The sequence below is a fragment of the Berghia stephanieae genome, chromosome 6 (assembly GCF_034508935.2).
Source record: "Berghia stephanieae isolate SIO BIC M18660-M18661 chromosome 6, UCSD_Bste_1.3, whole genome shotgun sequence".
NCBI lineage: Eukaryota > Metazoa > Mollusca > Gastropoda > Nudibranchia > Aeolidiidae > Berghia > Berghia stephanieae.
Window position 1 is genome coordinate 44,719,247 of NC_088365.1, and position 10,000 is coordinate 44,729,246.

Below are 10,000 nucleotides of genomic sequence, written 5' to 3' on the forward strand. Positions count from 1 at the left end.
GCCTATCACCTGATATGACCATTTTGTAAAATGACAATTGTCTGTTATCTAATGAATGATTTATCGATAATTTACCCGTTACCTGCCCTACTCTGAAAAAATAAATGACAAAACTTGTATATTTAAAAATTTGGGTCAGAAAACTCGTCCTATAAATTATGTATATCGATCGATTTAAATGACGCCTCAAACTTGGCAAAAAAACTCTCAAACCTGGTGGTATCCTTGAAGACATTGCAAAGTCCCAGGTTTGAGAGTTTTTGTCGAAATGAGGAGGGTCATTTAAATCGAGCTATATTATCTGAAGGACGAGTTTTCTGGCCAAATTTTTAAATACGTGTTTTTGTCCTGAGTACGGCAGATTACTGGTTAATTAAAATGCTAATGAAATCTTTGTTTTAAAAAACACATAATAATAAATCAAACTACAGTTTCTAAACGCGTATAATAGATAAAAACTGGGTTGTTTTTTTTTTGTGGGTTTTGTTTTGTTTGTTTTTTTAATATATACGACTAACGTCATTTAAAAATCTTGACCCACGTGTACACATTTGCAGGTCTGATAACCGAACACAATTAATTATGGGATTGATTTAACATTGTTGTAACGAACGATATTTTGCGTTGGTTTGAGAATCTGTATTCCCAACACTTCCACAATGAGACATAGATAAACAATTATTGCGAGTTATCAGACCTGCAAACAAAAAAAATAACACGTCAATCTTGAATAATCGAATTGGAAATCTTGACAATAAAGTTTTCTAAAACTAAAAAGCTAAACTTAAAATCACCGAAAGAGAAAGAAAAAAAATATTTCCCAAGGAGTCAATTGTTCACACATCACCGAGTTCGTTACTCCGTTGTACTAATTGTATTGCATTGACACAAAGGGTAATTCTGTTGTCCCCAATATGTCTTCATTGATAATCAATAAACAATAGTATAAAAATGATTGAACCCCCCTTCTCTCTTGACTGATCAATTAAAAAAAAAAACATTTGTTCTTTAAATAGATTTTTTTTTCTTTCTTTTTTTTTTCTTCTTTTCTTTTTTGTTTCCCCTCGAAACTCCTCCAATATGAGTTCAAAGTACGTACACAAACACACACACACACATTCACACACACACACACGCACACACACACACACACATTGAGTCCGGTCGTAACTGTATTGTATTGACCCACGAGAAACGACACTGTTTTCAGCATAATGTCTTAATTGAATAATCTATAGCCAAAAACAAAAAACAACAACACAGCAACCCATTAACCCATTCATGGCTAGAACTAGAATGGATTTCTCTCTTGAAATCATCAAAATTGAATTTTAAAAAACAAACCATTAAAACGAAAAGATATTTTTAAATAGGATTATTTTCTTTTTCAGAAGAGTTTAAACTGCATACATAATTGAATCTGTTAAATTCGGTGATCCAACTCTATTATTTAGGCATAACGAATTTGACGTCACTGGGCTCTTTGTTATAATATTTAGACAGCCTGTCGGTGATAAGTTATGAGTAACCTATACCAAATAGGCTATAAACGTTAAAGGTTACACACAGTTTTGTGTATTGGTATGTTACATTTGGCTGGCGGATGTTGTGAGTATTTTACATAAACGTTTAGCATCAATTGACACAATTCTGATGTATTCCCCCATTATGTCTTATTTGAATAATCTATAACTAAATAACACAATAGCCAATTAACCCCTTGATGGCGAGAATGGATTTCTTTCTTGACTGCATCCAAAAAAATTAAAGATTTTAAATGAATGGATTTATTCAATTTTTTATAACACACACTCAAACACAAACACACACACACACACACACACACACACACACACACACAAACAAACAAACACACATCATTAAGTCCGTTCCACAGTGGACTGTAATGTATTCGACGTTGATAGTATTCTGCAGTATTGTATAGAGTGAATGCGTTTCTTCCTAAATTCAATCCCTTGATTGGTGACCAGAAAATGATGACAATGATCTTCCAAATTGCGAGATGTTCTGATGATTTCGTACACTTGTAAATTATTATTATTATTATTATTATTATTATTATTATTATTATTATTATTATTATTATTATTATTTATTATTATTAATATTATTATATTATTATTATTATATTATTATTATTATTATTATTATTATTATTATTATTATTCTATTCTTATTCTTCTTATTATTATTATTATATTATTATTATTATTATTATTATTATTATTATTATTATTATTATTATTATTATTATTATTATTATTATTATTATTATTATTATTATTATTATTATATATTAGTAGTAGTAGTATTATTATTATTATTACAATTTAAATTCATAACAAGCGAGTTAAAACGACTCGATGTGTTACTATGTCCACCAATTGATGCCATGCGTTTAGGTAAAATACTCATAACATCCACCCGCCAAATTTAACATAGTACCAACACAAAAAATTCTGTCTGTAACCTTAAACGTTTATACCCTGATATAATTTAGTGAGAACTAATCATTAAAATAGTTGTCTAAAAAAAACTATAACAAAGAGCTGAGTGGCGCCAATTTCTTTCCTTCTATACATTATGATTAGTTCTCACAAAACTGGAAAGCCAATTTATCGGCAAACGGCAAGTACTATAAAGGTGGTTATGTGTAAGTAGGACAGTTTTATCTGAAAGTCACCCCCCCCCCCCCCCCAACACACACACACAAACACACACACACACACAAACACACACACAAACACACACACAAACACACACACACAAACAACACACACAAACACACAACACACACACACAAACACACAACACACACACAAACACACACACAGAAACACAAACACACACACACAAACACACACACACACAATATTTTTTTTATAAATAGGTTTGTTTTGTTTTTTAAATCCAAGACTTGAGTAGATAATATCGAACCCCGCGTCTTAAGGTTCAATGAACACCAACCATTATTACACCGTCAGTCATTTACGATTCGGGACAAAAAACGTGATGCCTTTGTTACGTACAAAACAAATGAGGACAGCGACATCAAAAACAAAACAAAACAAAACGTGACGCGGTAATCGATCACATCAAGATACATGTATATATTATATTTATATTTAATTAGCCTCATACATTTAGTAGGCTATAAGATTCTCAACGAATGCTCTGTTTCAGTGCACAATATGTTTCAACAGTCGTAACGTCACTTCCCTCGTAATGACGCATGGTAACTTAGTAACTGGCTCTAAACTATCGGAACAATGGCGGACCCCCTGATGAAATATTTCTCCGACGAGCATAAAAGCGTATCCAGAGGGGGGAAAAAAACCCATTATAAATCTGATCATGCTTTGACTTTTACACATTCTGATCACAAGACATGTGAAAAGTTCTAGCCAGCGTGAAGAATAAAAAGTACAGATTTTCTTTGTTTAGAACCAGGATGGCCGACGTGACACCATACTATTGAATCCAACTGGAGATTCGTGAATTATCCGTCTTTTTACGTCAAGATTGTTAGTTGTGGTTAGTAGTGAGAATGACATACATTGTCAATTTCCTTTCTTATTACAATAACCGTGTTCTTACCTGCACCATGACAATACATTCTGTCTTACTTTGAGGCTATGTGGTCTTACTGTGGTATGACACTAGCTTTCGTATCGGAAGGTCCTGGGTTCGAGCTCGCTCGCTCAACGCATAGTTGAGTCCTTGGAAAAGGCTCACCTTAGTCATGTGTAAAATAAGTACCTGGCCGTTAACAGCGTTGTCTCTGACTGAAAAAAAAATAATTGTTATATCATCTAACAGGCGTCATGTCTCGTTCTACACGTTACGTGTTGCCGTTGGTTGGGGACCCTTTATAAAGGGCTTTGAGCACGTTTAGTGGATATTGCACTATTTTACTTTTTTTTTAAACCTCAAAGCTCAAGTAATTAAGGGGGGAAATAAAAAGAAAGAAAGAAATGCGTATATTATAAAATTGCCAGAAAACTCGTCTTTAAATAGCTATCCATTAAAGTGACCCTCATCTTGTCAAAAACCCTCAAACCTGGGACTTCGCGAAGTTGTCAAGTTTGCTCAAATTGCCAATCGACTGAATTAAGATATACTATTATTTATCTCCAGTCATCAGGAGAATAGTAAATGCTGCCGTACACTGGAAAAACCCATATTTTAAAATTTGGCCAGAAAACTCGTCTTCAAAAATCGATCGATAACTGATGACTGGAGATAAATAATAGTATATCTTAATTCAGTCGATTGACAATTTGAGCAAACTTGACAACTATTACATACAAGTGAGTGGTATAAGTGACATCACATTTGTCATGTTACGTCATAGGCAAGATGGCGACGGGGATGGGCGGGCGGGTGAGGAGGAAGGAGGAAGGAGGGAGAACTGCAGGAAATGTATAATATGTCGGATACAATACTATTGCATTCACCTTGCTTGATCATGTGATCGATGTTCTCTCTCTCTCTCTCTCTCTCTCTCTCTCTCTCTCTCTCTCTCTCTCTCTCTCTCTCTCTCTCTCTCTCTCTCTCTCTCTCTTGCTTAAGTTTGCCATTATATTATTTTCATTGCGATGAAAAACAAATATATATATATATATATATATATATATATATATATATATATATATATATATATATATTTATTTTTTTTCCCTTGATTTGTAGTTGAGTTTTTTGTTTTTGTTTTGCTCTTTTTTGTTTGTTGTTGTTTTTTTTGTTGTTTTTTTAATTTATTTTTATTTTTTATTTTTATTTTTTTTGGAATAAAAAAAAAATATTCATAACAAAAGAAAAAGTATTGTAGTTTGAAAATGAAAATCAAGACCGCAATTCGGAGTTGATCAGATTGTATCTATCGTGTGTGTCAAAAAGGGGAAAAGGCTCTCCTGAAAACATGGCAATGGACACACACACACACACACACACTCACACACGCACACCTCATCGCCCCTTCTCACACATCATTACTACAAAATATCAATTTGACTGCTGATGTCTGATGTCATCACTAACCTTACGTATGTATGTACTATGATGATGACTGGTCTGTACTACGTACCATCAAACGGATTTATAGAGGATCGACCTAACGGTACAGAGAGCAAGCCACGATCCTAATTTGCTCAAGGCATTTTCGTCATCATTTAATTTGATCGTTTAAAAATATCTCCAAGTTCTCCAAGTTGTAATCGCCATTTTCAACACAGGTCCAAGATCAACTAAGGCGTCATACCGCGTGTTTCATAACTACACAGTATGCGCTTCAGTGAAACATTGTTCGGCTATGTGGTCTAGTGGTGGCGACACTCGCTTTCGGATCGGAAGGTCCTGGGTTGGAGCCTCGTTCGACGCATAGTTGAGTCCTTTAAAAAGGCTCTTTACTCACATTCTCTCACCGTACTCAGGTGTAAAATGAGTACCTGGCCGTCAACAGCAATGTCCTAGTCGGAGACAAAAATTGTAATATCACCTTATAGACGTCATGTCACATGTCCTACATGTTACGTGTTGCTGTTGGTCAAGGACGCTATATAAAGCGCTTTGAGCATGTTTAGTGGATATTGCGCTATACAAAAGCTCATGTTTTTTGTTTTTTGTTTGTTTTTTTTTCTCAGGAGAGGAACGTTGAGTTGTAATCGCCATTTTCAACACACGTCCGGATTAACTAAGGCGTCATCCCGTGTGATTCCTAACACACACAGTAGTAAGCTGACAGGTTAAACAGAATGATGTTAAATGAGAAGAAGAAATCTTGACGTCACACTTTTCTCTCATCCGGTTCAAAACTCATTAGAAGTGTGAAATAATAATAATAATAATAATAATAATAATAATAATAATAATAATAATAATAATAATAATAACAATAACAATATTAATAATAAAATATGATGATATAATAATGAATAATAATAATAATAATAATAATAATAATAATAATAATAATAATAATAATAATAATAATAATAATAATAATAATAATAATAATAATCTACGAATAATAATAATAAAAATAATAATAATGCTGAAAACTTAAGTAGCTCTATAACTTCGAGACACCAGACGCTAAGCGCTCGTGTAGCCAGACCTCCCCCCCCCCCCCCCCCCCCCCCCACACACACACAAACCCCAAACGGCTTACTAACTCGACTCAGGTGTGAATGAGTACATGGCACACAAAAATGACTTTTATTTCAGCACACACTTCTGTGAATTGTGATAATAATAAACAGGTAAACAGTTCACTGGGTCACAGTCCAGTCTCATCCATCACCCAATGTCCACAGAGTGTCAGTGAAGAGAAGACAGACATTCAATTATACAACGGACCCGGGATCACCCGTCGCCATCATTACTTATGGATAGTTCGAAGTCTTTGTTATTGTTTTTTGCCATCCGCAACCAGACTATAAACGTTCATGGTTACACACAGTTTTGGCGTGTTGATCCGTTATACTTCCGGATTGCAATGTTGTGAGCTTCTTAGCGCATACGATATATTATGCGCTTGGCTAAGAAGCTCATAACATTGCCATCCGGAAGTATAACGGACCAACACACAAAACTGTGTGTATCCATGAACGTTTATATTCAGGTTAATACAGTTCAGTGAGCATTACTCATAAACGCGGATGGCAAAAGACAATAACAATGACCTGAGTGACGTCATCTTCGAACTATCTATAGATAGAATGCGATTGGCCAAGGAGTTCACAACATTGCCATCCGGTAGTATAACGGACCAACACACAAACTCTGTGTAACCATGAACTTTTATAGTCTGGTTAATACAGTTTAGTTTGAGAACAACTCACAAACGCGGATGGCATAAACAATAACAAAGGCCTGAGTGACGTCATCTGCATACTATCTATAGTTAGTCATTTTCCAGTTTTTGTGCACCGTCTAGTGAGTTGTAAGTAGAGCTCAAGGAAACAAGGGATTCCATCGGTTGAACTGTTGAATACAACTCACGATTTACTTTCTTTTGTGGCCAAAGACTTGTCTCTCGGTGTCATTTTTTAGTCTGTGTCGGGCTAGAAGTTAACGAAGGCTATGGTACACCTCATGTGATTGTCGGGGGGGGGGGGGGGGGGGGGGGGGGTTATCTTGAAAATACTAACGAAAAGGTGAAAATGGAAAAAGGCTTCGGATGGGATCAGTACAGACAAAGAATGGACGTTTCGGGTACATTGTAAATTGATATCACTCAGATCTTTGATATTGCTTTTAGACAGCCATTTTTGGGTGATTACTTCTCACTAAATTATTATATCAATCATAATAATATAAACGTTCAAAATTACGCTCAGTTTTGTGGGTTGATGTGTTATAACCGCCTGGCGGATGTTGTGAGTATTTTACCTAAACGAATAGCATCGATACCCAAAAACAACTACGTCAGTACAATGTCAGCTGGAGGAGGATGGATGAAAAAAGCTAATCTTAGTCTATCTTCTAACACGAGAAACCGTTTGGTCAACAAGATGTCGGATGACTCGCGTCATTTATCATGTCTCAGACCCAAGGTCCGGTATGTCAGTTGCTACTAAACTCTCTTTAATTAGTTATAATAAACGGGTGACCATATCCAGACTCCAGCGGTGGCGATGACAAGTGGAACAGCAAAATTTCTCTATAGATAGTATGCAGATGACGTCACTCAGGCCTTTGTTATTGTTTTTGCCATCCGCGTTTGTGAGTTGTTCTCACTAAACTGTATTAACCAGACTATAAAAGTTCATGGTTACACAGAGTTTGTGTGTTGGTCCTTTATACTTCCGGATGGCAATGTTGTGAACTCCTTGGCCAAGCGCATTCTATCTATATGATATGTTTAGATAGTTCGAAGATGACGTCACTCAAGCCTTTGTTATTGTATTTCGCCATCCGCGTTTGTGAGCGATTCTCACTAAACTGTATTACCCCGACTATAAAAGTTCATGATTACACAATGTTTTGTGTGTTGTCCGTTATACTTCCGGATGGCAATGTTATGAGCTTCTAAGTCAAGCGCATACTATCTATACAATATGTGTGTGATTGTGTGTGTGTGGGGGGGGGGGCGTGTGTGTGAACGTGAGAGGTCTTCTATAAACCATGAAGTCCTAGGTTTGAGAGTTAAAAAGATGTTTCGCTTCCAGAACCGTCCCTTTGTATATATATATATATATATATATATATATATATATATATATATATATATATATATATATATATATATATATATATATAAAGTATGTACATACTATATTTTTGTAAGTGTTATTTGTTGTATGCTCTAACTCTAAGGATATCACTGTCCAGACTATCCATTGTCCTAAAGACGAGACCGACTATCTGCTTGTCCACAACCCCACCAGCCACCTACCGGTCTCTTTGCTCTTCGGATTATCCCCCCTTGGGTTGATCAAATTCAACACCGAGAGGTGACGAGTGTAAATCCGTGCCTTGAAAACCAGACGAAGGTGTTTGTTGTCCAACCCGCTACGTACCTCACGTCTAACCACAACTGTTTGCTTACTTATAAATATACTTTATCTACCGTTCAATACGTCCACCACGACTTATAATAATAATATACTTATCGTACACACCGACCTGGTCAAAAACTTTCTAACTCTGACTGTCCGTCTGTCTGTAAAAAAAATAATTGAGCTTTTATATAGAGCAAAATCCACTAAACGTGCTCAAAGCGCTTTACAGAGGGTCCCTGACCAACAGCAACACGTAACATGTAGAACGAGACCTGATGCCTGTTAGGCGATATTATTATTTTTTTCAGACAGAGACAATGCTGTTAACGACCAGGTACTCATTTTACACCGGAGTACGGTGGGAGAATGTGAGTAAAGAGCCTTCTCCAAGGACTCAACTATGCGCCGAGCGAGGCTCGAACCCAGGACCTTCCGATCCGAAAGCGAGTGTCATACCACTACTACACCACATAGTCCGTCCGTAGGTCGCCCTTGAGCTAATGACTGACATAGAATTACAATCAATATATAAACGCCTGCTTTTTTTTTTACCTGGAAAAAAAACAATAGCAACAACAACAACAACAATAACAACAACATAACTTTTACTTCCAAATAAGATTATATCGATAGATAGATAGAGATCAAGACGGAGACAACCAGTGGAGAATCTTCACCGTACGAGTAGGAGGAAAGGACGAGGCTGCAAAGTAGGATAACATCGAAAGCAGAAGGCATTCAGTCTTACGTCAGTCAGATCAAGATGACTCCCAACTTATCACGAAGTTTTAACCCTGAGAAGTTTTTAAAATATCTGAGATTTAAACTTTTTTAGTTTTTTGTTTCCCCTGGAAAATTCCGCGGTCGTCCGCATTAATTTATCGCCTTATTGTGTGGTGATTATCAATCCGGTCAAATGAAATTAATATTAAGCTTTTTATCAGTGCAGCCTTGGGGAATGTGGGGAAAAGGGGGGGGGGGGTTGATTGAGGGGGAGGGGAGGCGTTTAATCATTAGTAAATTAAACTTTTTAAAAACGTTTTTATTTCAACAGGAAAAGTCAGCGGTCGTCCTCATTTATATTATATCGCCTTATTGTGTAGTGATTAAAGTTTGGGCAAATGAAATTAATAAGAAGCAGTTTGTCAGTGCAGGTCTTAGGGAAGGTGGGGGGTCGTTTGGTCATCAGTACGGCACTACAGAAAAGCACTAGAGAGTTTCTTGATGACCGCAAAGAAAGCTGTAAAACCTGTAAAGTGGGCAGGTTGTTTTGTTTACTATTAGCCAAATTCGTCCTGACAATATCCGTGGTGCTTTATTATAATAATACAATGAGAAGATAATATGGTATTCGAAATCGACCTTCGGCATTTTGGTGCGGTTCCCTCAAAACGCTAGCAAGTTCTGGGGACTTAATCAGTTATGTAACTGCCGTACTCTGGAAAAATACGTATTTAAAAATTTGGCCAGAAAAC

At 36.1% G+C, this 10,000-nt stretch overlaps 1 protein-coding gene across 5 annotated transcripts in view; it reads right to left on the minus strand.

The window, feature by feature from the left end:
* LOC144975087 (IQ motif and SEC7 domain-containing protein 1-like) overlaps positions 1 to 10,000 on the minus strand; it is a 301,791-nt gene that overhangs the window by 251,161 nt on the left and 40,630 nt on the right. The window lies entirely within an intron of this gene.